This window comes from Bombina bombina, chromosome 12 (assembly GCF_027579735.1).
Source record: "Bombina bombina isolate aBomBom1 chromosome 12, aBomBom1.pri, whole genome shotgun sequence".
NCBI classification, from domain to species: Eukaryota; Metazoa; Chordata; class Amphibia; order Anura; family Bombinatoridae; genus Bombina; species Bombina bombina.
In genome coordinates, this window is record NC_069510.1 from 74,119,685 (window position 1) to 74,145,991 (window position 26,307).

Genomic DNA, 26,307 nt, shown 5'->3' on the forward strand with positions numbered 1-26,307 from the left:
ACGTAGACAAAGACTTACAATGGTAAAAGCTATAGAACCTGAAGATCAACACAACCTCCTGTCCCCATCCTCAGCTATCTATGTACAGCCTCTATATTCATCTTTTCCATTTACTTTACTATATCCTACAGTACCGATAGTAATCTTTTAGTCTCCTTTATTGAAGGAGTAGCTATGCACTCCTGTGAGCTAGCTGAACACTAGCTTTGCTGCTCCTGAGCCTATCTACGTATGCTTTTCAATAAAGGTTACCAAGAGAACAAAGGAAATTGTATAATAAAAGTAAATTGGAAAGTTGTTTAAAAATCTAAATCATGATTTAATTCTGACTTTACTGTCCGTTACCCAAGAATTACTTACTGTCTCCAGACGAGCAGAATCCAGTCTAGTTAAGTCAACGATCTTTATAGCGACCTGAAAGCAAATAAATATGTATCTATGTAATTATACACTACAAGCTCCAGCTTATGCTGTGTGTAAATAGTTTTTGTTACATAATCATTGAGCTTCGCAGGTACTTACCTGTAACTTTGACTGCATTTCCTGGGCCAGCATTACGGTTCCAAAGCTGCCTCTCCCTATGGTTTTGAAGAGGCAGTAATTCTTGATGTGCAGATGTTCGTCGTTGCTCGTAGCATTGCTCGTAGCATTGCGGCACTGCAACATTTTGTTGCTTTAGCTGCTGCCACTAGCGCTGCCTGACAAGATTTGTGTCACCAGACACTGTCTGCAATAGAGAGATCAAAAGCAGATCATTAGTAATAATGTCCATATTAACTACTGGACCTACATGTGTTCCAACTGCACATACTCTGTCCTTCATTTATACCAGAAAGTGTACACTCAGGGACGGACCTATAGGCAGTGCAGACGGTGCCACTGCACAGAGGCCTCGGGCTGGGGACCTACACAGAGTTTTAAAAAAAAAATATGTAAAAAAGTGTTCTGCTTTTTTTTTTTTTTTTTTAATCATGACTGAATATTGTATTCCCACCCTTTCCAGTACCAGGAAGTGGCACTGCTAAGGGGAGCTAAATAACCCCAGAGCAAGCCACACCAAAATGTAAGCACCATGTGTTCCATACAGTGCAGGGTGATCACACAGTAGGACCGCTGACAGGCTTACATTTAGTGTATTGTAGGAAGTTTTACTGCTCATTACTAGAGGATCTCGCTATCCCTCTAACCAGACTGTGCTCCAGCTCCTTCCACCAGCAGCAGCAATGTTTACTGAAGTGTTACTGTTCTCAGTCTAGGGGGAACTTAATTCCACCTGCAAAAATAGTGCAGGAACTCCGTTCCCATGCTTTCCCGCCCAACTTGACCCCTGCTGCAGATACTTTACATTCACTTGTTGTATCTCCAGGTTTATGTGCACAAGCATAAATAAAAAGAGATAAGCGCTCAACCTGGGAACGAACAATAGCATAATAGCTTGTTCTATGGCTAGTTACCACCCTAGAAGCAGCCTCTTTTTGCTCAATATGTACCTTTCACAGAGAAGACAAGAAGCTATAATGCTATTGTTTGTTCCCAGGTTGAGCGCTTCTCTCTTTTTATTTATGCAAATTATGACACTTAGGGACGTCTCCCTAAGTGTGATGCGGGAATCCAGACGTGGACCCGTTGCTCAGTGTGCCTAGAGGGATATGGCTGCACCTCACTGACGAGGCCCACAATAGGCCGAAACGTACGTCTGGGGTTTTGCTGTTTCTCTCGTTCAGAGAGGGATTGCCTGGTATTTCGGGGCTGGACTGTACTGTGAAGTCAGGATCAGACTGATATGCTTCAGGAAAGTTCTACTCTGTGAAAGGTACACATTGAGCAAAAAGAGGCTGCTTCTAGGGTCGTAACTAGCCATAGAACAAGCTGTTATGCTATTGTTCGTTCCCAGGTTGAGCGCTTCTCTCTTTTTATTTATGTGCACAAGCATCTGCTGCTGATACTTTACATTCACTGGTTGTATCTGCAGGTTTATGTGCACAAGCATCTGTTGCTGATACTTTACATTCACTAGTTGTATCTGCAGGTTTATGTGCACAAGCATCTGCTGCTGATACTTTACATTCACTAGTTGTATCTGCAGGTTTATGTGCACAAGCATCTGCTGCTGATACTTTACATTCACTAATTGTATCTGCAGGTTTATGTGCACAAGCATCTGTTGCTGATACTTTACATTCACTGGTTGTATCTGCAGGTTTATGTGCACAAGCATCTGCTGCTGATGCTTTACATTCACTGGTTGTATCTGCAGGTTTATGTGCACAAGCATCTGCTGCTGATGCTTTACATTCACTGGTTGTATCTGCAGGTTTATGTGCACAAGCATCTGCTGCTGATGCTTTGCATTCACTGGTTGTATCTGCAGGTTTATGTGCACAAGCATCTGCTGCTGATACTTTACATTCACTGGTTGTATCTGCAGGTTTATGTGCACAAGCATCTGCTGCTGATACTTTACATTCACTAGTTGTAACTGCAGGTTTATGTGCACAAGCATCTGCTGCCGATACTTAAAGGGACACTGTACCCAAATTTTTTCTTTATTGATTCAGATAGAGCATGACATTTTAAGCAACTTTCTAATTTACTGCTATTATCAACTTTTCTTCATTCTCTTTGTATCTTTATTTGAAATGCAAGAAAGTAAGTTTAGATGCCGGCCCATTTTTGGTGATCAACCTGGGTTGTTCTTGCTGATTGGTGGATAAACTCATCCACCAATAAAAAAGTGCTGTCCAGAGTTCTGAATAATAAAAAAAAGCTTAGATGTCTTCTTTTTAAAATAAAGATAGCAAGAGAACAAAGAAAAATTGATAATAGGAATAAATTAGAAAGTAGCTTAAAATTGCATGCTCGATCTGAATCAATAAAGAAAAAAATTGGGTTCAGTGTCCCTTTAACATTCACTGGTTGTATCTGCAGGTTTATGTGCACAAGCATCTGCTGCTGATACATTCACTGGTTGTAGCTGCAGGTTTATGTGCACAAGCATCTGCTGCCGATACTTAACATTCACTGGTTGTATCTGCAGGTTTATGTGCACAAGCATCTGCTGCTGATACATTCACTGGTTGTATCTGCAGGTTTATGTGCACAAGCATCTGCTGCTGATTCTTTACAGTGTACATCAGAAAAGCAAAAATTTAAAGGGACAGTCAAGTCCAAAAAAACCCTTTCATGATTCAGATAGGGTATGTAATTTTAAACAACTTTCCAATTTACTTTTATCACCAATTTTGCTTTGTTCTCTTGGTATTCTTAGTTGAAAGCTAAACCTAGAAGGTTCATATGCTAATTTCTTAGACCTTGAAGGCCGCCTCTAATCTAAATGCATTTTGACAGTTTCTCACCACTAGAGGGTGTTAGTTCATGTGTTTCATATAAATAACATTGAGCTCATGCACATGAATTTACAGAGGAGTGAGCACTGATTGGCTAAAATGCAAGTCTGTCAAAAGAACTGAAAAAGGGGGCAGTCTGCAGAGGCTTAGATACAAAGTAATTATAGAGGTAATACATTTATTATATCTGTGATGGTTATGCAAAACTGGGGAATGGGTAATTAAGGGATTATCTATATTTGAAAACAACAAAAATTCTGGTATTGACTGTCCCTTTAACAGAATAAAATGTTACAGACAGGAAATTAGAACAACTCTAATATAGTTGTGTTGTTACTGGTCTGTGCCCCAGGTGTTTGACCCTAAAGCCTTAAATTACTTTATCATATACATTTATATTTTACAAATATAACCATCTGTAGTAGGTTCCTTCAGCAGTGGCACGTGTAAGGCTTTTATAGACTTTACTCATAACTATTATTTTATTTTACAATGAAATGACAGAACTCACCTGGTGACAGAAGAAATGGCTATTACCAAGATACTCAAGTAATAGATCCGCTTAACGTATTCTCTACAAAAACTCTCCGAAAAGTCGCACCTGCTATCTGCAGGCTCAAAGGAAAGTGATTGCTCTGCACAGTTTGTGCTTAAGTTGAGCACTTCTGTGATGTCACTGAAACAATAGCTATTATGATGTCATCTTAAAGGAACATGACAGTTGCTGAAGCTAAGGAGCCAGTGTGATTACAAATACTGGAAACATAATAAACTGCAGTAGCAGATAAATATTTAAATACTTAAAGGGACAGTACACTGTAAAATTGTTTTTGAATTAATGTATTTTCAATGACTCTTTATACCAGCTGCAGAGTATAAAATGTTTGAGAAATTGCATTTTTGGGTTTATTTGTGTATATGAAATAGCTGGTTTTGTGCTTTTAAACCACATCCTTTAACAATGGATTGAACTTCAGATAATATCAGATCTTATTATGTTATCACTGTGTGTACACACACTTGCTTCCTTATCTTATATTTGTCTGGAAAACTAAAGTTCAATACATAGAGAGAACAATGGAAAATTATCATTTTATTACTTAACTATCCTGCACCCCACTGGGAGTGTAATTTCTTCTGCTGGCTGTGTTTACTTAGGCTATTCAATAGCTGAGACTTCAGTATTAAAACTTTCAGTATAGGTTGGGAAACAATAAGATAAATCAGCTATGTAAAAGGCCAAACTAGGGGTAAAGGAGCTACTTATAAACAATTTAATACACTTCAGCAGGTAAAATGGATAATTGGGAACAATTTAAATGGGAGAATTTTTGGGGGTGAACTGTCCTTTTAATATAAAGTTAATGTAAAATAAAAAATATATGAAAATAGATAAGCTATTCTCCTCATGCTAATAAGTAAAAATTTGCCCATTAATCATGCAGTTAAAGACCCGAATTGCACAATTTTCTCTTAAGATTATACTACAAATATCTATACTATAATTGCGTTTGTAACGCATCCGTCGCCAGTTGCGCACGCATCCTCAAAGGCAAGGCAGAAAAAGGATTCCGAAAATGGCCCACCCGGCCATTTTCTAAATCCACCGGGATGCAGCGAAGGCAAACGAAGCATTACAAAAAAAACTAACCGCCCGCAATAAGTATTACAAAAAACTAACTGCCTGCAAAAAGTATTAAAAGAAATCTAACTGTCCATACGAAGTATTAAAAAAAAACAAAAAAAAAAATACCTAATAAAATTATTAACCCCTAAATCCGCCAACCCTAACATCGCAAACTACCTAATACATCTATTAACCCCTATCCCGCCATTCCCCCGCATCGCAAATTAAATCATTAATTTATGAACCCCTAAACCGCCATCCACCACCAACACAATAAACTAATTTACCTATTAACTCCTACACCGCCAACCCCCACAACGCAAATAACTAAGTTAATGACTAAGCCCCCTAACCTAACACCCCCTAAATTAACCCCTTAATTACATAAAATAGTAAAATACTACATTACGTTTTTTTTTTTTTTTTAAATAAGATTACATTAAATTTATCTAAAATTACACAAAATAAAAAAATGCTAAAATTACAGAAAATAATAAACCACATTATCCAAAATATAAAATAAATAAACCTAATCCCTATGAAAATAAAAAAGCACCCCAAAATAAAAACACCCCCTAATCTAAGAATAAACTACCACTAGCCCTTAAAAGGGCTTATTGTGGGGCATTGCCCCAAGTTAAACAGCTATGTTCCTTAACCCCTTAATGACCGCAGCACTTTTCCATTTTCTGACCGTTTGGGACCAAGGCTATTTTTACATTTCTGCGGTGTTTGTGTTTAGCTGTAATTTTCCTCTTACTCATTTACTGTACCCACACATATTATATACCGTTTTTCTTGCCATTAAATGGTCTTTCTAAAGATACCATTATATTCATCATATCTTATCATTTACTATAAAAAATATATAAAATATGAGGAAAAAATGAAAAAAAAAAATACACTTTTTCTAATTTTGACCCCCAAAATCTGTTACTCATCTACAACCACCAATAAACACCCATGCTAAATAGTTTCCAAATTTTGTCTTGAGTTTAGAAATACCCAATGTTTACATGTTCTTTGCTTTTTTTGCAAGTTATAGGGCAATAAATACAAGTAATATTTTGCTATTTCCAAACCACTTTTTTTCAAAATTAGCGCTAGTTACATTGGGACACTGATATCTTTCAGGAATCCCTGAATATCCCTTGACATGTATATATATATTTTTTTTTAGAAGACAACCCAAAGTATTGATCTAGGCCCATTTTGGTACATTCCATGCCACCATTTCACCGCCAAATGCGATCAAATAAAAAAATTGTTAACTTTTTCACACATTTTTTCACAAACTTTAGGTTTCTCACTGAAATTATTTACAAACAGCTTGTGCAATTATGGCACAAATGGTTGTAAATGCTTCTCTGGGATCCCCTTTTTCATAAATAGCAGACATATATGCCACTGCGTACCACACGTGTTTTATGCCCAGCAGTGAAGGGGTTAATTAGGGAGCTTGTAGGATTAATTTTAGCTTTAGTGTAGTGTAGTAGACATCCCCAAGTATTGATCTAGGCCCATTTTGGTATATTTCATGCCACCATTGCACCGCCAAATGCGATTAAATAAAAAAAAATGCTAAATTTTTCACATTTTTAGGTTTCTCACTGAAATCATTTACAAACAGCTTGTGCAATTATGGCACAAATGGTTGTAAATGCTTCTCTGGGGTCCCCTTCCTTCAGAAATAACAGACTTATATGGCTTTGGCATTTTTTTTGGTAATTAGAAGGCTTCTAAATGCCGCTGCGCACCACACGTGTATTATGTCCAGCAGTGCAGGGGTTAATTAGGGAGCTTGTAGGGTTAATTTTAGCTTTAGTGTAGTGTAGAAGACAACCCAAAGTATTGATCTAGGCCCATTTTGGTATACTTCATGCCACCATTTCACCGCCAAATGCGATCAAATAAAAAAAAATGTTTGCTTTTTCACAAACTTTAATTAGAAGGCTGCTAAATGCTGCTGCGCATCACACGTGTATCATGGCTAGCAGTGAAGGGGTTGTAGAGAGCTTGCAGGGTTAATTTTAGCTTTAGTGTAGAGTTCAGCCTCCCACCTGACACATTACACCCCCTGATCCCTCCCAAACAGCTCTCTTCCCTCCCCCACCCCACAATTGTCCCGGCCATGTTAAGTACTGGCAGAAAGTCTGCCAGTACTAAAATAAAAGCTATCTTTGATATATTTTTATTACATATGCTGCTCTGTAGGATCCCTCTTAGCCTCCAACCTCCCTGATCCCCCCCCCAAACAGCTCTCTAACCCTCCCCCTCTAACTTACTGGTAGCCATCTTGGGTACTAGCAGCTGTCTGCCAGTAATCAGTTTACAGTAAAATCTTTTTTTTATTTATTTTTTATATTTTTCTGTAGTGTAGCTTGCCCCCCCCAAAGACCAACCCCTCCCAGATCATTTTATTTTAATTTTTAGCCCCCTCTCTGACAATTTTTTTTTCCATTATTTTTCTGTAGTGTAGCAGTTCCCACCCGCTCCCTACCCGTGCACACATTTGTGCGCACCCCCGGCGATCCTGCCTATGATCCCGCCCCCCTCCACATCACACGGCCCATCGATGGCCGCCCACCCGCCTCCCAGACTGGCTCCCACCCACCAATGATACCGGCCATCGATATCTGGTGCAGAGAGGGCCACAGAGTGGCTCTCTCTGCATCGGATGGCCAAGGGGGGTTATTGCAGGATGCCTCGATATCGAGGCATCACTGCAATAACCAGAAAGCGGCTGGAAGCCATACGTCCTCGGTCGTTAACTGTACTTTTTTGAGGACATACGGCGTACGTCCTTGGTCCTTAAGGGGTTAAACAAAATACTAAGTCCCCCCTCTAACAGTAAATTCCGCCCCCCTCCACATCACACAGCCCATCGATGGCCGCCCACCCACCTCCCAGACTGGCTCCCACCTACCAACGATACCGGCCATCGATGTCCGGTGCAGAGAGGACCACAGAGTGGCTCTCTCTGCATCGGATGGCCAAGGGGGGTTATTGCAGGATGCCTCGATATCGAGGCATCACTGCAATAACCAGAAAGCGTCTAGAAGCGATCAGGATCGCTTCCACCGCTTTCCAAGACCAAGGACGTACGCCATACGTCCTCGGTCATTAACTGTACTTTTTTTTGTGGATGTACGGCGTACGTCCTTGGTCCTTAAGGGGTTAAGAAAATACTAAGTCCCCCCACTAACAGTAAATTCCCCCACCCTCCAACCCCCCAAAATAAAAAACCTAAACTACCCATTGCCCCTAAAGGGGCATTTATATAGGCATTGCCCTTAAAATGGCATTCAGCTCTTTTTCACTGCCCTTAAAAGAGCATTCAGCTCTTTTAAATTGCCCAAAAAGCCCTAATCTTAAAAAAAAAAAAAAAAAAAGCCTAACATTATGCCCCGAATAGGTACTCACGCCCCGGTACCTGAAGTCTGGCGGAGAAGGTCTTCTTCCTGGCGGGTTCATCATCTCCATCCACAGCGAAGGTCTGAAGCGGTCTTCCCAGATGTGGCTATCCTCGGCGTCAGTGCTCCTCGGTGGCGGTGGTCTTCAGCACCGGTGTGGAGGTTCCTCTTCATGCGATTGTCTGCTGCACACTTAAGATTGAATGCAAGGTACCCCATATTAATTGGGGTACCTTGCATTCCTATTGGCTGAAATTTTCAAAATCTGCGAATAGCAAATAGGATTTCAGTAGCTCTAATTCCTATTGACGGATTTCAAAATTTCAGCCAATAGGAATGCAAGGTACCCCAAATTGATTGCGGTACCTTGCATTCAATATTCAGTCAACGACGGACTTGGGATGAAGAGGAGCCTCCATGCCACCAAGGACCGCTGCTGAGGATCCAGGCATCAGGAACACAGCTCTGCACCTCCGCTCCGCCTTCACTCTGGATGAAGATAGAAGATGATGGATAGGGCTATTGGTAGTTTAGTATTAGATTAGGGGGTATTTTTATTTTTATAGGGGTATTAGTTTAGGTTTAATTTTATTATTTTGGATAGCTTTGTTTATTTTTGTCTGTATTTTTACTTTTTTTATTTTTTGTAACTAGCTTGGCGGGTTTGTATTTTTTAAATATAGACTGCCCTCTGGGCAGGCTTATCGTCTAGTCTATTATAAAATGACTTCATGAGCAGATGAGAAGTCTCAGTGCTGATACAGCAGGATCAGAACTAGGTAAAACCATCTTTTCACTATAAATCTATTAGCACCTTATCTAGATCAGCTGATGAACTTAGATAATAATCCAGTTTACTTACATTCCTTTTTACATTTTTTTTATCTGATTTTATCAAGCTTTATTATAAATCACAATAATCAACATTAACAAATGTCTAGTGATCCAATTATGTTAACATTACTTAAAGGGACATAAAACCCAATTATTTTATTTCATAATTCAGATAGAACATACAATTTTAAACATCTTTCCAATTTACTTCTGTTATCAAATTTTCTTTGTTTTCTTGTTATCCATTGTTGAAAAACAGTAAAGTAAGCTTATGAGTGTGCACGTGTCTGCAGCACTATATAACAACAGTTTTGCAACAATGTTATACATTAACATGAGCACTAGATTGCAGCACTATTTCCTGTCATGTAGTGCTTCAGGCATGTGCACGCTACCTACCTAGGTATCCCTTCAAGATAGAAATAACATGAGAATAAAGAAAATTTGATTATAGAAGTAAATTGGAAACGTTTTAAAAATTGTATCCTCTACCTAAATAATGAAATTATTTTTGGGGGTTTAATGTCCCTTTAACTAAAAGAAGAAACTATTTGTTCCTCTGAGACTGTAGACATGGCTATCGCAAAACGCGTTAGTTAAACGATATGTATCTCTTCAAAAAGCTAAAAACGGAGAACTTATTAATCTTGAATTTTTATTTCTCAATTTACTTTCGTACATGACAGAATATTTCTTAGTTTAATGGACCCCTAATGAGAAAAAAAAGACAATTGTGCAACCCACACAGAAGTTATCTAATTTATTAACAAGAGTTTTTAGCACTTGAGTATAAATAATAGTTTAGAACACCAGATGTCCACAGACACCAGTGGAGATATTCCTTGTGCTTAAAAACCTTCACTGTGCCCTGATTTCTGTAAACTCCCTAATGATATATAGTAGAAGAAATGGCTATGTGATAATACTTGTTGTGAAGTGGTTAAATCTATTTAACGGCATAAAATAACATTCTTGTATAGACTTGTATTAAGATCCTGTTATTAACATCTATAGTTCAGTCGCTCACACATTATGTAGTTTTATTGTTTTTGTTTTTTAAAGTGGGCTGCGATTTTAAAGTCTAAAATGCACTACTAGTTTACAAAAATTACCCAACTTGTTTTTCAGGGCACAGACTTATAATCTCTAGTTCCTTTGTTGTATCCACCATTTGCACTTGTGGTTGGGTGAGTATCAGTCTGTGGCTTCACCTCTTATATATTATGTTTTGAAGGATTAAAGGGACACTAAATCCCAAAATTTTCTTTTATGATTCAGATAGAGCATGACATTTTAAGACACTTTCTAATTTACTCCTATTATCAATTTTTATTCGTTCTTTTAGTATCTTTATTTGAAAAAACAGAAATTTAAGCTTACGAGCCGGCCCATTTTTGGTTCAGAACCTGGGTAGCGCTTGCTTATTGGTGGCTTAATGTAGCTACAAATCAACAAGCGCTACCCATGGTGCTGAACCAAAAATGGGCCAACTACTAAGCTTACATTTCTGCATTTCCAAATAAAGCTAGCAAGATAACGAAGAAAAATTGATAATAGGAGTAAATTAGAAAGTTGCTTAAAATTGCATGCTCTTTCTGATTTACGAAAGAAAAAAAATTGGGTTTAGTATCCCTTTAAATGATATTTATGTTCCAACCCCTTCTAAACCCACAGCTTTTTGGTTCTGTACATGTAGGGGACAGCATTAACCTTACAACTGAAAAGACCTCACCATGATACTTCTCCTTTTTTCATTATCTGGTTGGGGCGGTGAATAATTATCCCCATGTGGGAAGGATTCCAAATATGGCTTTTCACCACTAACAGGCACAAATCTTCACTAAGTAATCCTTCCTATTATTCATACATTTAATAACAATTAATATAAGCATAATATAAGCAATATCGATAATGCAAGGCAGTATAATAAAAATAGTATAGTAAAGAAGTAGTTAATAGTATAGTAAAGAAGTAGTAAATAGTATAGTAAAGAAGTATTAAATAGTATGGTAAAGAAGTAGTAAATAGTATAATAAAGAAGTAGTAAATAGTATAATAAAGAAGTATTAAATAGTATGGTAAAGAAGTAGTAAATAGTATAATAAAGAAGTAGTAAATAGTATAATAAAGAAGTATTAAATAGTATGGTAAAGGAGTAGTAAATAGTATAATAAAGAAGTAGTAAATAGTATAGAAGTAGTAAATAGTATAATAAAGAAGTAGTAAATACTATTTAATACTTCTTTACTATACTATTTACTACTTCTATACTATTTACTACTTCTTTATTATATTATTTACTACTTCTTTACCATACTATTTAATACTTCTTTACTATACTATGGTAAAGAAGTAGTAAATAGTATTATAAAGAAGTAGTAAATAGTATAGAAGTAGTAAATAGTATAGTAAAGAAGTAGTAAATAGTATAATAAAGAAGTTGTAAATAGTATAGTAAAGAAGTATTAACTAGTATGGTAAAGAAGTAATAAATAGTATAATAAAGAAGTAGTAAATAGTATAAAAGTAGTAAATTGTATAGTAAAGAAGTAGTAAATAGTATAATAAAGGAGTAGTAAATCGTATAATAAAGAAGTAGTAAATAGTATAGTAAAGAAGTAGTAAATAGTATGGTAAAGAAGTAGTAAATAGTATAATAAAGAAGTAGTACATAGTATAGAAGTAGTCAATAGTATAATAAAGAAGTAGTAAATAGTATAATAAAGAAGTAGTACATAGTATAGAAGTAGTCAATAGTATAATAAAGAAGTAGTCAATAGTATAATAAAGAAGTAGTAAATAGTATAATAAAGAAGTAGTAAATAGTATGGTAAAGAAGTAGTAAATAATATAGTAAAAAAGTAGTAAATATTATAGTAAAGAAGTAGTAAATAGTATGGTAAAGAAGTAGTAAATAGTATAGTAAAGAAGTAGTAAATAGTATAGAAGTAGTAAATAGTATAGTAAAGAAGTAGTAAATAGTATAGAAGTAGTAAATAGTATAGTAAAAAAGTAGTAAATAGTATAGTAAAGAAGTAGTAAATAGTATAGTAAAGAAGTAGTAAATAGTATAGTAAAGAAGTAGTAAATAGTATAGAAGTAGTAAATAGTATAGTAAAAAAGTAGTAAATAGTATAGTAAAGAAGTAGTAAATAGTATGGTAAAGAAGTAGCAAATAGTATAGTAAAGAAGTAGTAAATAGTATAATAAAGAAGTAGTAAATAGTATAGTAAAGAAGTAGTAAATAGTATAGTAAAAAAGTAGTAAATAGTATAGTAAAGAAGTAGTAAATAGTATGGTAAAGAAGTAGTAAATAGTATGGTAAAGAAGTAGTAAATAGTATAGTAAAGAAGTAGTAAATAGTATAATAAAGAAGTAGTAAATAGTATAGTAAAGAAGTAGTAAATAGTATAGAAGTAGTAAATAGTATGGTAAAGAAGTAGTAAATAGTATAGTAAAGAAGTAGTAAATAGTATAGAAGTAGTAAATAGTATGGTAAAAAAGTAGTAAATAGTATGGTAAAGAAGTAGTAAATAGTATGGTAAAGAAGTAGTAAATAGTATAGAAGTAGTAAATAGTATAGTAAAGAAGTAGTAAATAGTATAGAAGTAGTAAATAGTATAGAAGTAGTAAATAGTATAGAAGTAGTAAATAGTATAGTAAAGAAGTAGTAAATAGTATAGTAAAGAAGTAGTAAATAGTATAGTAAAGAAGTAGTAAATAGTATAGTAAAGAAGTAGTAAATAGTATAGAAGTAGTAAATAGTATAGTAAAGAAGTAGTAAATAGTATAGTAAAGAAGTAGTAAATAGTATAGTAAAGAAGTAGTAAATAGTATAGTAAAGAAGTAGTAAATAGTATAGTAAAGAAGTAGTAAATAGTATAGAAGTAGTAAATAGTATAGTAAAAAAGTAGTAAATAGTATAGTAAAGAAGTAGTAAATAGTATAGAAGTAGTAAATAGTATAGTAAAGAAGTAGTAAATAGTATAGTAAAGAAGTAGTAAATAGTATAGTAAAGAAGTAGTAAATAGTATAGTAAAGAAGTAGTAAATAGTATAGTAAAGAAGTAGTAAATAGTATAGAAGTAGTAAATAGTATAGTAAAGAAGTAGTAAATAGTATAGTAAAGAAGTAGTAAATAGTATAGAAGTAGTAAATAGTATAGTAAAGAAGTAGTAAATAGTATAGAAGTAGTAAATAGTATGGTAAAAAAAGTAGTAAATAGTATGGTAAAGAAGTAGTAAATAGTATGGTAAAGAAGTAGTAAATAGTATGGTAAAGAAGTAGTAAATAGTATGGTAAAGAAGTAGTAAATAGTATAGTAAAGAAATAGTAAATAGTATAATAAAGAAGTAGTAAATAGTATGGTAAAGAAGTAGTAAATAGTATAATAAAGAAGTAGTAAATAGTATGGTAAAGAAGTAGTAAATAGTATAGTAAAGAAATAGTAAATAGTATAATAAAGAAGTAGTAAATAGTATAATAAAGAAGTAGTAAATAGTATAGTAAAGAAATAGTAAATAGTATAATAAAGAAGTAGTAAATAGTATAATAAAGAAGTAGTAAATAGTATTGTAAAGTAGTAGTAAAATAAAAAAGAATTCTAATAATTAAAGCAACTCACAAATTTCACATATAAAAGTGCCACATATAAAAGATGTACATAAAAAATACATCTTAACAGAGCAAATTCAGCTACGAAAAGTCCTTAAAATAAAAGTCCATTAAAAAGCTTTTTTTAAAGAGCTTCCAATGTTGAGGTGATTACCAGACGGTATCAGTCTCAGCTCCTAACTATCTCCACACTGACACAGACAAAACATCTACCACTGTCTGTGTCAGATAGTAAGGAGCTGAGACTGATACCGTCTGGTAATCCCCTCAACATTGGAAGCTCTTTAAAAAAAAGCTTTTTAATGGACTTTTATTTTAAGGACTTTTCGTAGATGAATTTGCTCTTTTTTTATGGTCATTTTTTATGTGGCACTTTTACATGTGAAATTTGTGAGTTGGTTTTATTATTAGAATTTTTTTTATTTTACTACTTCTTTACAATACTATTTTTATTATACTGCCTTGCATTATCGATATTGCTTATATTATGCTTATATTAATTGTTATTAAATGTATGATTAAATGTGTTATTATATGTTTTTTAGTCCTTATATCCATGAATTGTTATCTAGAATACTACACTTGACATTTAGTAGATTTTGGACAGAACTTTGATTGATATTTTCAGATCCCCAAGACTTATACCGTTGAAAAGGTTAGGCGATTACCTTTCCAACGGTAGGTCTTGAGGGTCTGTAGCTGCTTAGATGCCTGAGATACAGGCTTCTAAGCAGCATGCCCCCTTTCCCTATACTTGTCATTGTATTTTGTTAATAAAGTTGCACGGTCCAATCTTTATAAGGAACGTGGATATGAGGAGATACGATAGAGAATGTAAAGTTTTTATATGGGGTGGAAAGAGGGTGAGACTCTCCAAAAATACTCTTTACTTAGATAAAGATTTCGGAGGGTTTGGTCTCCCTAATATTAAAATATACAACCAGGTCTCAATGTTAAAAATAGCCATTGACTGGATCACGGAAAAAGATCATTGTTCCTTTAGAGATATGGAGGGTAGTATAATAAAACCTTTCACTTTAAAAGCTATCCTACATACTCCTATAGCTAAAATCCCGGCAGTGATATTAAATATTAAGATCATTAGTAATGTAGTTAAAGTATGGCAGAAATTCTGTTTAGATCTAAAAAATAAACTTTAGGTTTTCTAAGTTTCTTCCTAAGGTCGGGCATCCGGAGTTTGGGGCAGGACAAAACTTTGGTATTTTTCATCTCTGGAAAAAAAAAGGATTAGAATTCTTACAGCAATTATTTGACAAGGATTTGGGGGTTATTAAATCATTTTCACAGATACAAGATGAATTTGCTATCCCTAGGCAGCTGTTTTGCTTTTCTACAGGTCAGACAATTTTATAAGTATATAACACAAACACCCCCCCCCCCCCCCCGGTGGTGGGCATCTTGGGATAATAGAAACTGGGTTACAGATCTATCGGGCGGGTTTCCACTCAATAGCAATCTGGTATAAGATGATATGGAAAAATATGGGTGATATGCACCTAGAAATTCTTAGTTCAAAATGGCAAAAAATATTTCCTGACTTATTAGTCCAAGACATTAAACGGAGTATAGTGACAGTGGGTAACAAATATACGGCTTGGAAAGAATCTCATAGTTATTTGGTAAACTTTGCATGCATTACGTCCATACAATTAAATAAATGGGATAAGAACTCCAAAGGGAAGTGCTTTCACTGTTATGCTCTCCGGGCAGATATTGTTCATTGTCTGTGGAGCTGCCCGAGGATATATCAGTTTTGGAAGAAAATAGCGTTTTGGTTGAATAGGTTTCTGAGTCAAAGGGTGGATTTTACGGCTGTAAGTATCTTTTGTTTTTTTTTTTATAATAAGTATGTAAAAGAAGAATATTCTCTAATAATAACTGCAATACAAATTGCAAGGAATTTAATTTTCCAGTATTGGAAATCCAAAAAGTATCCGAGTTTAGCGGATTTTGCATAAAAAATGATTGTTCAATTAAACATAGAGCAATTGAATTTAGAGCCAAACAATGAAAGTCAAGTTAGAGATTTTTATATAAAATGGGCAGATATTATTAAGGGCTGATGCTCCAATTTGGTAGTTACAACCCCTTTTAAACTACACTTACTTACTTATTTACTCTACTAAGAATAATAAACACACGGACACAGAGAGCTGGGTATAAGACCATATCATGGTCGCGTTTATTTAACCTTTAAATAAACCTGACTTCAACGGAAGTCATAACTAAGCGTTTAACTCGTGGCGGCATTCGAGGCCTAGTAAAATAGTATAACAGCTCCATATGACTAGAGGTCGCAGCCAGGTGTTATGGAATTGGAAATCGCAAAGGGGGGCTGCAAAAACGTGGCTCCACCCCATTCCTTCTAGGAGGCACAGACGTCCTAAAGGATCTTCAGCCAGCAGACCCGTGGGGCGGGGGCCCCCAGGTCACGACCTGAGGACATCTCCCCTGCCCATTAGCCCGACTGTCACCCCTACAGACTGTGCCCTCAGGTGTTTATGGCCATGACCTCCCACCACAAGAGGCAGGGTTTCTCTGAAAAATGGACTCTTGCCGCCACCAGCTACATATGTGTAACTAAGGCTCTTTTGAGGTCCGCCATGAAGATCAACAGCCCTTCGTCAGTCAAGTGCACGCCGTCTGGGCGATATAGCTGCTTCTTATCGGCTGAAATCTGTTCATGGCGAACCACAAAACCACCTACAGCCACAACTGCTCTACCCAGCTCCCTGTTCACCTTCTTCCTCACTCTATAAGCTGTTTTGGGCGTGGGAAAAAAACGCCAAATGTTGCACAAATCCAACACACGTCAGATCTCATGATGTTGATGAGATCCAACGCCAGCACGCAACCTAAGTCATTGCCCCCCATGTGCAGGATGATGATATGAGGCTGTCTCCATCTGTGCCGGGCATCTTGAAGGAGGGCAGGCAAACCATTCCATTGTAAGCCTCTACGACCCAACCATCTCACTGAGGCCTTTGACACCGCTAGCCCCAGCTTCTGCCCGTCGGGATGGGAGAGGGCCCTACGATCCAAACGCGGGTAGGGCCCCCCGCCACACCTAAAACGGATTACAATGATTAATAACTGTAATGCCAAACGAAGCCAGGTAACGCGTTAACTAGCAATTAATCCTCCCCTCCTTCTCAACTATGCCTCAGTTGGAGGGCGCACGTAACCCTTGTAGCAATTTGATTTCCATCTACCCAATCTCTGAATGTCTTGCGCCTCCCATCCCAACGCAGCCGCGCTGGTTGCAGCCCCTATGCAGAATGAGTGGGGGGTAATCTTGCAGTTCCCCAGACCAGCCGTGCTCGCCGCTCACCGCTTGCTTCAGGACCGCGGCAAACTGGTACCTAGACAGGTTAGACCCGTCAGCGTGTACCAGGAACTGCGGCAGGCCATGCGTACGCTGCGCTACGTAAGCCCTAGTTGCTCGCACCGGGCAAGCTTCTGAAATTGATGGGGTCAGGGTCACCCATGCCCCCTTTCCTTCCTGGTCTGTCTTGGAATGCGGGATAAACAATATCAGATTATCCCCAGCCCACTTCACATGAGCCATCTGTATCCCAGACTTAGTTGCCTGCTTAGAGGCAGAGACCAACTCCCCGGGCCTTAGGGCAGCAAAGAATGCCAACGAGAAGGTGCATTCAAACAAGGCCTTCTCATAGGCGTCTATTCAAACGGAATCTAACACCCTGATCAGCCCGAGAAGCCTGTACAACGTCACAGGCTCTCTCGCGTCTCGTACTCTTCCTTCCAGCCTGCCCCAACCCTTGACTATCTGCCTCACTAAAAACCCTTTAGTAACATTGGGGTATTCTAGCAGGTTGCTGAAAAAGGATATAGCGGCTAGTTTAATAGAGATTGCCCCCTTTGATATCCCTAGCTGTTGCCAGCGGGCAGCCAACGGAGAAACAATTCCCGTGGGACTCCCTTTAAGTCTACGCAATGCGCCGAGCAATACTCTACCCACTCACCCCAATGTTGTGAGTAAGCCCTCCAGGTGTTCGGAGCCAGCGACGCCTGCACTAAATGCCGAATGGAATTCCAAGCCCCGCCACCTGCCAAACAGAGGGGGGACAGGGTAAGCCGTGCGCTACTGCATTAGGTGCCAGCCTACGGAACTGTTCCCACTGAAACCTAGATAGCGCGTCCGCCAGGGTGTTGTTCACCCCCGGGACGTGCCGTGCCACAAACTGTATGTTATACTGTAAGCATCTGAGTACCAAGTGCCGTATATACCTAACGACCACCGGTGAGGACGCGGATAACCTATTAATGGCAAACACGACGCTAGCATTGTCCATCCAAAACACAATGAACCGATCTCTTAGAACCGGACCCCACAGCTCCATTGCCACCACTATGGGAAAGAGCTCTAACAGCGTTAGGTTCCTAGTCAGGCCTGTCTGTACCCATGACAACGGCCATGGTTCGGCACTCCACTGACCATCTAGATACGCCCCATAGCCGAACGCCCCAGCTGCGTCAGTGAAGAGGTGGCTAGAAGCTAGTGGTGCCCTCCATAGCAGCGTCCCATTAAAGTCTTTGAGAAATCTCTCCCAGACCAGGAGGTCTTCTCTCATTTCCTCCGATACTTTGATGGCCCGAGAGCACAGAGGAGGGGCCAACTTGGCCTCCATCCTCCTATTGAACGCACGACCCATAGGTATCACCTTACATGCGAAATTGAGGAGACCCAACACTGACTGCAGCTCCTTTAAGTGCATGGTTGATGCCCCAACTGCCCTACAGACCGCAGCGAGCATAGCTTCCACCTTGGTACAGGGCCCTTGGGTCTTGTCCTCGGCAAGTGGTACCCCAAATTCGGCCATCAACCCCCGCATTACTGCCATGAGTTGAGCACATTCCCTAGTATCGGCCCTGCCAACCAGCAGGAAATCATCGAGGTAGTGCGCCACTGCCCTGCTACGGGCTGATGTCATGATCGCCCAATGCAGAAACGTGCTAAACGCTTCAAAATATGCGCAAGACACTGAGCAGCCCATGGGGAGGCATTTGTCCACATAATAACGGCCTTGAAATTTGCACCCCATCAGTCTGAACGACGTGGGGTGTATAGGCAGCAACCGGAAAGCGGACTCTATGTCCAACTTGGCCAGCAGGGCGTCCGGCCCGGCCGCCCTGACCAGTTCCAGGGCCTGGTCAAACGACTGATAGGGCACAGAACTGATCGTGGGGTCAATCGCGTCGTTATCCGACCCCCCTTTTGGGTATGACAAATGTTGAATGAGGTGATTGCGTCCAGCCTCACAGGCGTTGGCGCCCTTTTGTCCAACGCCCCCTTTGGCTCCCCGGTTGACTCCCCCTTCCTTTCTTTTTGGGCAGTCAGAGCCTGGATGCTGCCCGCCGCAATGCATGCAGGTGTGGCGAAAGGAACAAGATGCCCCTTTATCGCATTGCTTCTCGTTGAAACACCAGCACTCCCTGCCATGACGCTTGACTAAGCTCTGTGGTTTTGACGTTCCCGTACGCGTTGGAAAGCCACCACCCTTTTCGGGGGTGAGCATGGACCACAAGTCCAGGTCCTTAACCCCAAAGTTTAGGACCGGATTGCCTACCATCTTCCTACGAAACTCGCTATCATAGGTCCGCCACATACCCTCTCTGAACCTATTATAGATCTGTTCGATTATCTTGGCGTACTTGATTACATCCCCTGCGGCCTCAGGCCTCTGCTCTATATAGCAGGACGAGAAAACCTGGAAGCAATGCCTCCATTCCTCAAACGTGTCTGGCCGCTGGTATTTTTTGGGCCCTGTACCGTCCTCGCTCCGCTCTTTCTCTCTCTGGGCCTCCAATGACAGCTCAAACATCTTCACATATTTGTGCTCTTTAAAATTTTGAACAGTCTTAGCCTTCAGTTGAGCATGAAGGCAATGGATCTTACAGGGGTAGGAGTCCCCCTGTAGAGCCACTTGCCTAGCACTAGCTAAACTCCCCCGTGGCTGCGCGGCACCTACCGCCCCCGGGGTAGTGTTTCTCCCGGCGGCAAACTCACCCTGCTCTGTTGCCGCATGCGACTGCCCAGCCTGGCCTACGCCCCTACTCTGTGAACGCTCTGCCACTAACAGCTTCAGCATTTTAAACATACGCCTCTGCCCTTTGCTGTTAAGCCCCAGCTTCCTACCCCCATCAGAATCTGAGTCAGTGCTAGAGTCTGGGCTAAGTGTGTGTGACAATATAGACAATTGAGTCTCACCAGCCACTGAAGTGGAAGGGGCAACGTTTGCTGACACAGCTCCTGACGATCCTTCTGCCTGCCTGCACGGATGTTGATGGGTCCAGCACACTGGCCATTGCTGCAGACGAAGTGGAAGCTCCAGCACCCTGTGAGGGAGAGAGAAAAGAGAGGGGAGTACCCAGGCTGGCCACAGCTGCACCCCTGCCGTGCCCCCTGTAGGGGGTAGACACCCTTGGGCTACCGCCATCAGCAACCCCACTCATATCCGCTATATCGCTTGCCATCTCCCACTCAGCCACAGTCACAACACCACCATCCAAGCTAACAGCACCCCCAACATTCACTGCAGACATGCGCTGTGCAGCCTCACCACTTATGTCTGCCCTTGATACACTTGTCCCTGCTATGCTCCTGCGGCCCTCTTGCAGACCATGGTGGCCCGCTCCAAACCGCCCCCTGTGGGTACTCCTCATGCTACCACTACTTGCCCTGATGGGCCTGGACCCCCTGAGACCCCCTCTTACTAACTCACGTCCCCTGTGCATAAGTGCCGCTCTCGCACCCCTCACAGTCTTTGCAGAGCGCTGCGCAGCGGAGCTGGCCTGCCTGGGTACTCCCCACTCACCTGCGGTTAGTACCCGGCTCGCCTCTTCCTTTGCAGTGCTTGCCCCCTCGCCGCTCCCTGCGCTCCTCGCCTGTGCGCGTCACTCCCGGAAGTGACGTCATACGCTACAGAAGTTGGCGGCGTGGGACCGGAAGTGGGCGTGGCTAGCGGTAGGCCGCAATCGGAACCAGCCTCAGAAGTAGAGGGGACCGACTGAGCCACCAATGATGCCCTGCCATCCGGTGCTAGGCCGCAAATTAAGCCAGGCCTGGCCGTGGCAGGGCCCACTTGAGCCATCAATGTACTATTTGGATCCGGCCTTGGGGCCGGATGAACTTGACCCACAACCCCCGGCGGCAAAGCCGCCGCCGGCACTATGGCTGCTGTTAAGGCCTTAAACAGGCCCACCACAGCAGCTGCGGCCTCCGGTGTCAAACGGGAGGCAGTAAGGGCCCCAATACCGGCTTCCAGGGCCTGCTCTAAGCTAGGAGCCATTCCCACTCCTGCTGCAACCACCCGGCCCGGAGCCATCTCAGCAGCAGGCCCGGCGGATGCAGCAGCAGCTGGGGGACCAGGGGGAGGGGGAACAGGGGGTGTTAAACCGGGGGTGGGTTAGGCCTAGGGCCACGGACAGAGGATACAGGCCTGTCCTTTGTAAGTGTCGGTGGAACCACATCTTCAGACTCTTCCTCCTGTCTCCTAGGTGCAGCCCTGCGTGCAGACACCCCTGCCACTTCCCTGAAGCATTGGGGTAAAGCAGCACTCCTCTTGGACTGAGACATCTCTGGAAAGGCTGATCACAGAAAACTTTCTTCTTTGAAAATCCCAGGGAGAAGAGGCAGGAATCTTCCAGAACCTTCTTTATAAACTGGTAAGTCTAAGACCTCCCCTAACCTTGCAACATTGTTGCTAACACACTACACTGGGATTTTCACTACCCTGTCATGCCCAGGCCCTTAACTCCATTACAGGAGACTTTGCTACCTTACATTCCCCTAAATTGCAACCACCGGTGATGCAAGCAGATATTTTGAAACCTTTGTATAAAGCAGGTTTTATATTTCCAGGAGTGATATAGCCTTGGATAAGAAGTCTATACTTGTATAGATAGGTTATATTTGACCCTAGGGAGGTTGATTGTAGTCTAGTTTTCTACCCCTAGATTGATATATTACTGTAATTTTCTGGGTCTTAATGATTATATATTTTTTTTGTTTGCTATTGTCTTGTTGTGTCCTTTTCGTTTCGTTATATTATTTTGGTTTATTATAAAATAGGTTTTGAAAACTCCCAATTCATGTACTAAGAAGTAATTAGTTTTCGGTAATTGATAGTTTGTCTGAAAAGGCAAAGATAGTGTTATAGATGAATCATGATAATAGAAACATTGTAAGGATATTTATTACATAAGTTATGTAATCTTGTAAAGTGCACGGTGACATCATCACATCATTGCGCGTGACGTCACCACGCAAAAAGGGTGAAGCCCCGGCGATGCCTGTCACTATACAGGGCCAATCGCCGGGGTAGGAGCCGGCAATTAGCACCTGAGTGGGGGAAACTGCGAAGGCATTTGTATTTAAATAAAGAGTAAAAAAAAAAAAAAAAAGTGCACAGTGACATCATCACATCATTGCGCGTGACGTCACCACGCAAAAAGGGTGAAGCCCCGGCGATGCCTGTCACTATACAGGACCAATCGCCGGGGTAGAAGCCGGCATTAGCACCTGAGTGGGGGAAACTGCGAAGGCTCAGAGCCGTCGTTAGCACTCAAATTAAAGGTTTAACTGACTTTTAATTAAAAGAAAGCAAAATTCCATGATTTAAGGAAATCTTTAAATAACATAAACTGGGACAAAGTATGCTCTAATAAAAATATAGAGGATAAATGGATAACATTTTAATTTTTGTTAAATAAATATCAATATCAACAAATACCATATGGTTATAAAAAAAATCCAAGCCAATGTGGCTAAATAAAAATGTGTTAAGAGATATTAAGAAAGAAACATAGGGCGTTTAAATTATTCAAAGAAAATAGTACAGACTCAAAATACCATATTTATAAGGAATGTAACAAAGCATGCACAAAAAGCAATCAAACTAGCTAAAATTTAAAATGAAAGATTAATTGCAAAATATTCTTGTAAACAAGATTATGAGGCCCATTTATCAAGCTCCGAATGGCGGCCGATTAGCCACGAGTCTGCAGGGGGCAGCGTTGCACCAGCAACTCACAAGAGCTGCTGGTGCAATGCTGAATATGGAGAGAATATTGCCTTTGATAAATAGGCCTCTATAAGTTCAAACCGGCATGGTTTTATGAGAAATAGATCATGTCAAACTAATCTAATTAGATTCTATGAGGAAGTAGGTAAAAATATAGATAAACGAGAATCAATTGATGTGATGTACTTATGATTTTGCAAAGGTGTTTTGATAAAGTGCCACATGAGAGATTAATGCACAAAATTAAGGGACTGGGAGTAGCTGAAAATGTTAGCTCATGGATAAAGTTAAGTAAGGTCATTAGGTCAGAGCAGGATGAACTTTCGTTACAAAGGGAGTATGGGCAGGTAAATGGAAAATGAGATTGAATACGGTAAAATGCAAGGTTCTACATTTTGGAAGTAAAAAATAAGCAGGCAATGTATTATTTAAATGGGACTAGATTTATCCAAATAGAGGAAGAAAGGGTTTTGGGAGTAGTAATAGAGATAACAAGCTAAAGATGGGTGCACAATGCAGGGCAGCGGCTTCAAAGGCTAATAAGATACTAGCATGTATTAAAAGAGGCAATAATTCAAGGGAGGAAAGCATAATTCTGTCACTATATTAATCCCTGCTAAGACATCACCTTGAGTATGGAGCGCATTTTTGGGGACCAATCTAAAAAAAGACATTACAGAACTAGAAAAAGTTCAGAGAAGGGTCACAAAGCTAATAAGGGGAATGGAGAATTTAAGCTATGAGGAGAGGTTAGCCAAACTTGGTCTGTTTTCTCTAGAAAAAAGGCACTTTAGAGGTGACATGATTACTTTATATAAATAAATTCAAGGCCCATATTCAGAGATGGCAGAAGCTCTGTTTATTCCAAGAAAATTGTTTGTGACAATAGGTCACAATTTAAGGTTGGAGGAAAGGAGATTTAATCTTGTGCAATGAAAACTTTTTTTTTACTGTAAGAGCAATAAAATTGTGGAACTCATTACCAAAGGAGGTAGTGAATGTCAATACCCTAGATACATTTAAAAATTGTTTGGATACATTTCTGGCTAGAAACAGAATTCATAGATGATTGCTGGTATTAAATAGGTCACCTTTTAGTGGGATTAATTTAAGCTCAACTAGAGCTTTTTTGTAAGTATATTACATTTGTGTAGGTTGAACTCAATGGACTTCGGTCTTTTTTCAACATCATCTACTATGTAACTATGTATTCTTTATCATAGTAAATGCCATGCTGTCACTTTTTCACCAAGAAGGTATATATTTAGCTCTTTTTGTATTTTATCATTATATTTTGCTGTCAAATAAGATTATTTTTTTACACAGTAAAATGTATTTCCCCTGGTGGTGTAGGCAGTCCCACAAACTAGTTGGATTTATTTAACGCTTTATTAAAGTTTTGTTAAAATGTTTATAGTTTTTGATACTAACACTCCTGTTTGGTTTTTATATTCTAATCTATACTGTTTAGAGTTACCACTACAAAACGTACTGGATTCCATTGAATGTTTTATCCATCAAAAAGAAAGAAACTATCTCTAATGTTTTGTTGCAATGTGGTCATATTGATAGGGAATCATATTCTCTGTGCATTGTTATGGTATTGAGAGCTATAGTTTCTAAAGTTGTTGTTGTAGCTCCTTTTTATGTCCCATTTTTATTTTTAAAAAATCTAGATATAGAGATTCTTGGCATTTAAAAACAGAGTAGCTTATCTTGTGCACCAAAACAATTCACACAGATCCGTGGAAGAATTGAATGAGGCAGTAGGGCAGTGTTTCCAAAACCCGGTCCTCAGGACCCTTACTCAGGCCAGATATTCATTATATCTTAACTAGAGCACAGGTGAAATAATCGGCTGATGGTTGAGAGAAGGTTAGTAACCATGGTTACTGATCAGCTGATTGTTTCACCTGTGCTCTAGTTAAGTTATAATGAATATCTGGCCTGAATAAGGGTCCTGAGTACTGGGTTTGGGAAACACTGCTGTAGGGGATGCCAGCTGTCCCCTATAAAAAATGTTTACCCAGAGGAAGACCTGGGGAGAGGAAAAACTGGGATTAGACCTCACATCAGACCCCTAACAGTGCTGCACCTTTTGACCACCCCATCACAAGCTCTCAGACCTGACTGCTGGTCCTTCAGTCCCTACCTACAAGAGATTCCCGATCATACCTAAAGAGCCCTGCTGCTTCTTTAGACCCCATACCCACAACATATCAGATTTAGATCAGAGCCAAATGGCCCTACTGTCTAAATAGATGCCCCATATTCTCAACAGAACTTAAATCAGAGCCAAATGGCCCTGCCCCATCCTCACATGAGATCAGATCCCTGCAGCCACATATCCACATAATACCTCTTTTCACACCACGGCTCTACAAACCTGCTTCCACATTTATTTACAGAATTCACATGTAACCAATGGTTATGTATCCACATGCCCACATCAGACGTCAGATAAGATACCTGGCTCTACAGTCCCTCTGTCAGCCACATAACCACATCAGACCTCAGATCACACTGCTGGCCCTGCAGCCCCTCTGTCAGCCACATACCCACAAGACATCAGATCAGACTGCTATCCCTGCAGCCCCTATGCCAGTCACAAAAGCCACATCAGATATCAGATAAGACACTGTTCTTAAAGCCCGTCAGCCACATACCCACATCAGACCTCAGATAAGACAAATGACCCTGCAGCCCCTCTGTCAGCCACATACCCGCATCAGACCTCACAGATAAAACGCTGGTCTTACAGCCCCTATCGGCCACATACCCACATCAGATATCAGATAAGACCCTGATCTTACAACCCATATATCAGCCACATGTAAACATCTAAGATCCTTGGTCCTACAGCCCCCTGTCAAACACATGTAAAGATCAAACATCACATAAGACTCCTGGGTCTACAGCCCCATATCAGCAGTATGCCCACATTAGGCATTAGATAAGACCTCCAGCCCTGCAGCCCATATGTGAGCCACATCTCCTCATTAGAATTTAGAGAAGATATCTGGTCCTACACCCCCTTTGTCAACTTTATAATAATTATTTTCACACCCTGACACTGTAAACCTGATGCCAACCACATTTCCACAGAATTCACATTGAACCCAGTGTCTCAAGCTCTCCTTTTTACATCAGTCATATGACAATCAGATCATGTGACTTTTCACTTGAGAACAAGAATATCTGCTCTTAGAAATGAGGGATGATATGTGTGTTTATTTTTACAGTGTGAGTACACCTTCTGGTATTACTCTATACCTTCTCACAAACCACATAATATCTGAGAGAGAATATTTTTCTCTTTTAAACAAGGGGTCTTACAGATATGTAAGTTTAGTTGTGGCTTAGGAAAGGCAAGGTTCCAGAATCTCCACTCGTATTACTCTAGTA

General features: G+C 39.8%; 1 long non-coding RNA gene across 1 annotated transcript in view; it reads left to right on the forward strand.

The window, feature by feature from the left end:
- The window catches only part of LOC128642790 (uncharacterized), a 46,274-nt gene extending 24,827 nt beyond the window's left edge, over positions 1-21,447 (forward strand). Inside the window, exons 2-3 of the long non-coding RNA XR_008399711.1 lie at positions 10,350-10,408; positions 21,377-21,447. This is a non-coding gene — a long non-coding RNA (uncharacterized LOC128642790). The remainder of the gene's footprint in view (positions 1-10,349; positions 10,409-21,376) is intronic.
- The last annotated feature ends 4,860 nt before the right edge of the window (positions 21,448-26,307 follow it).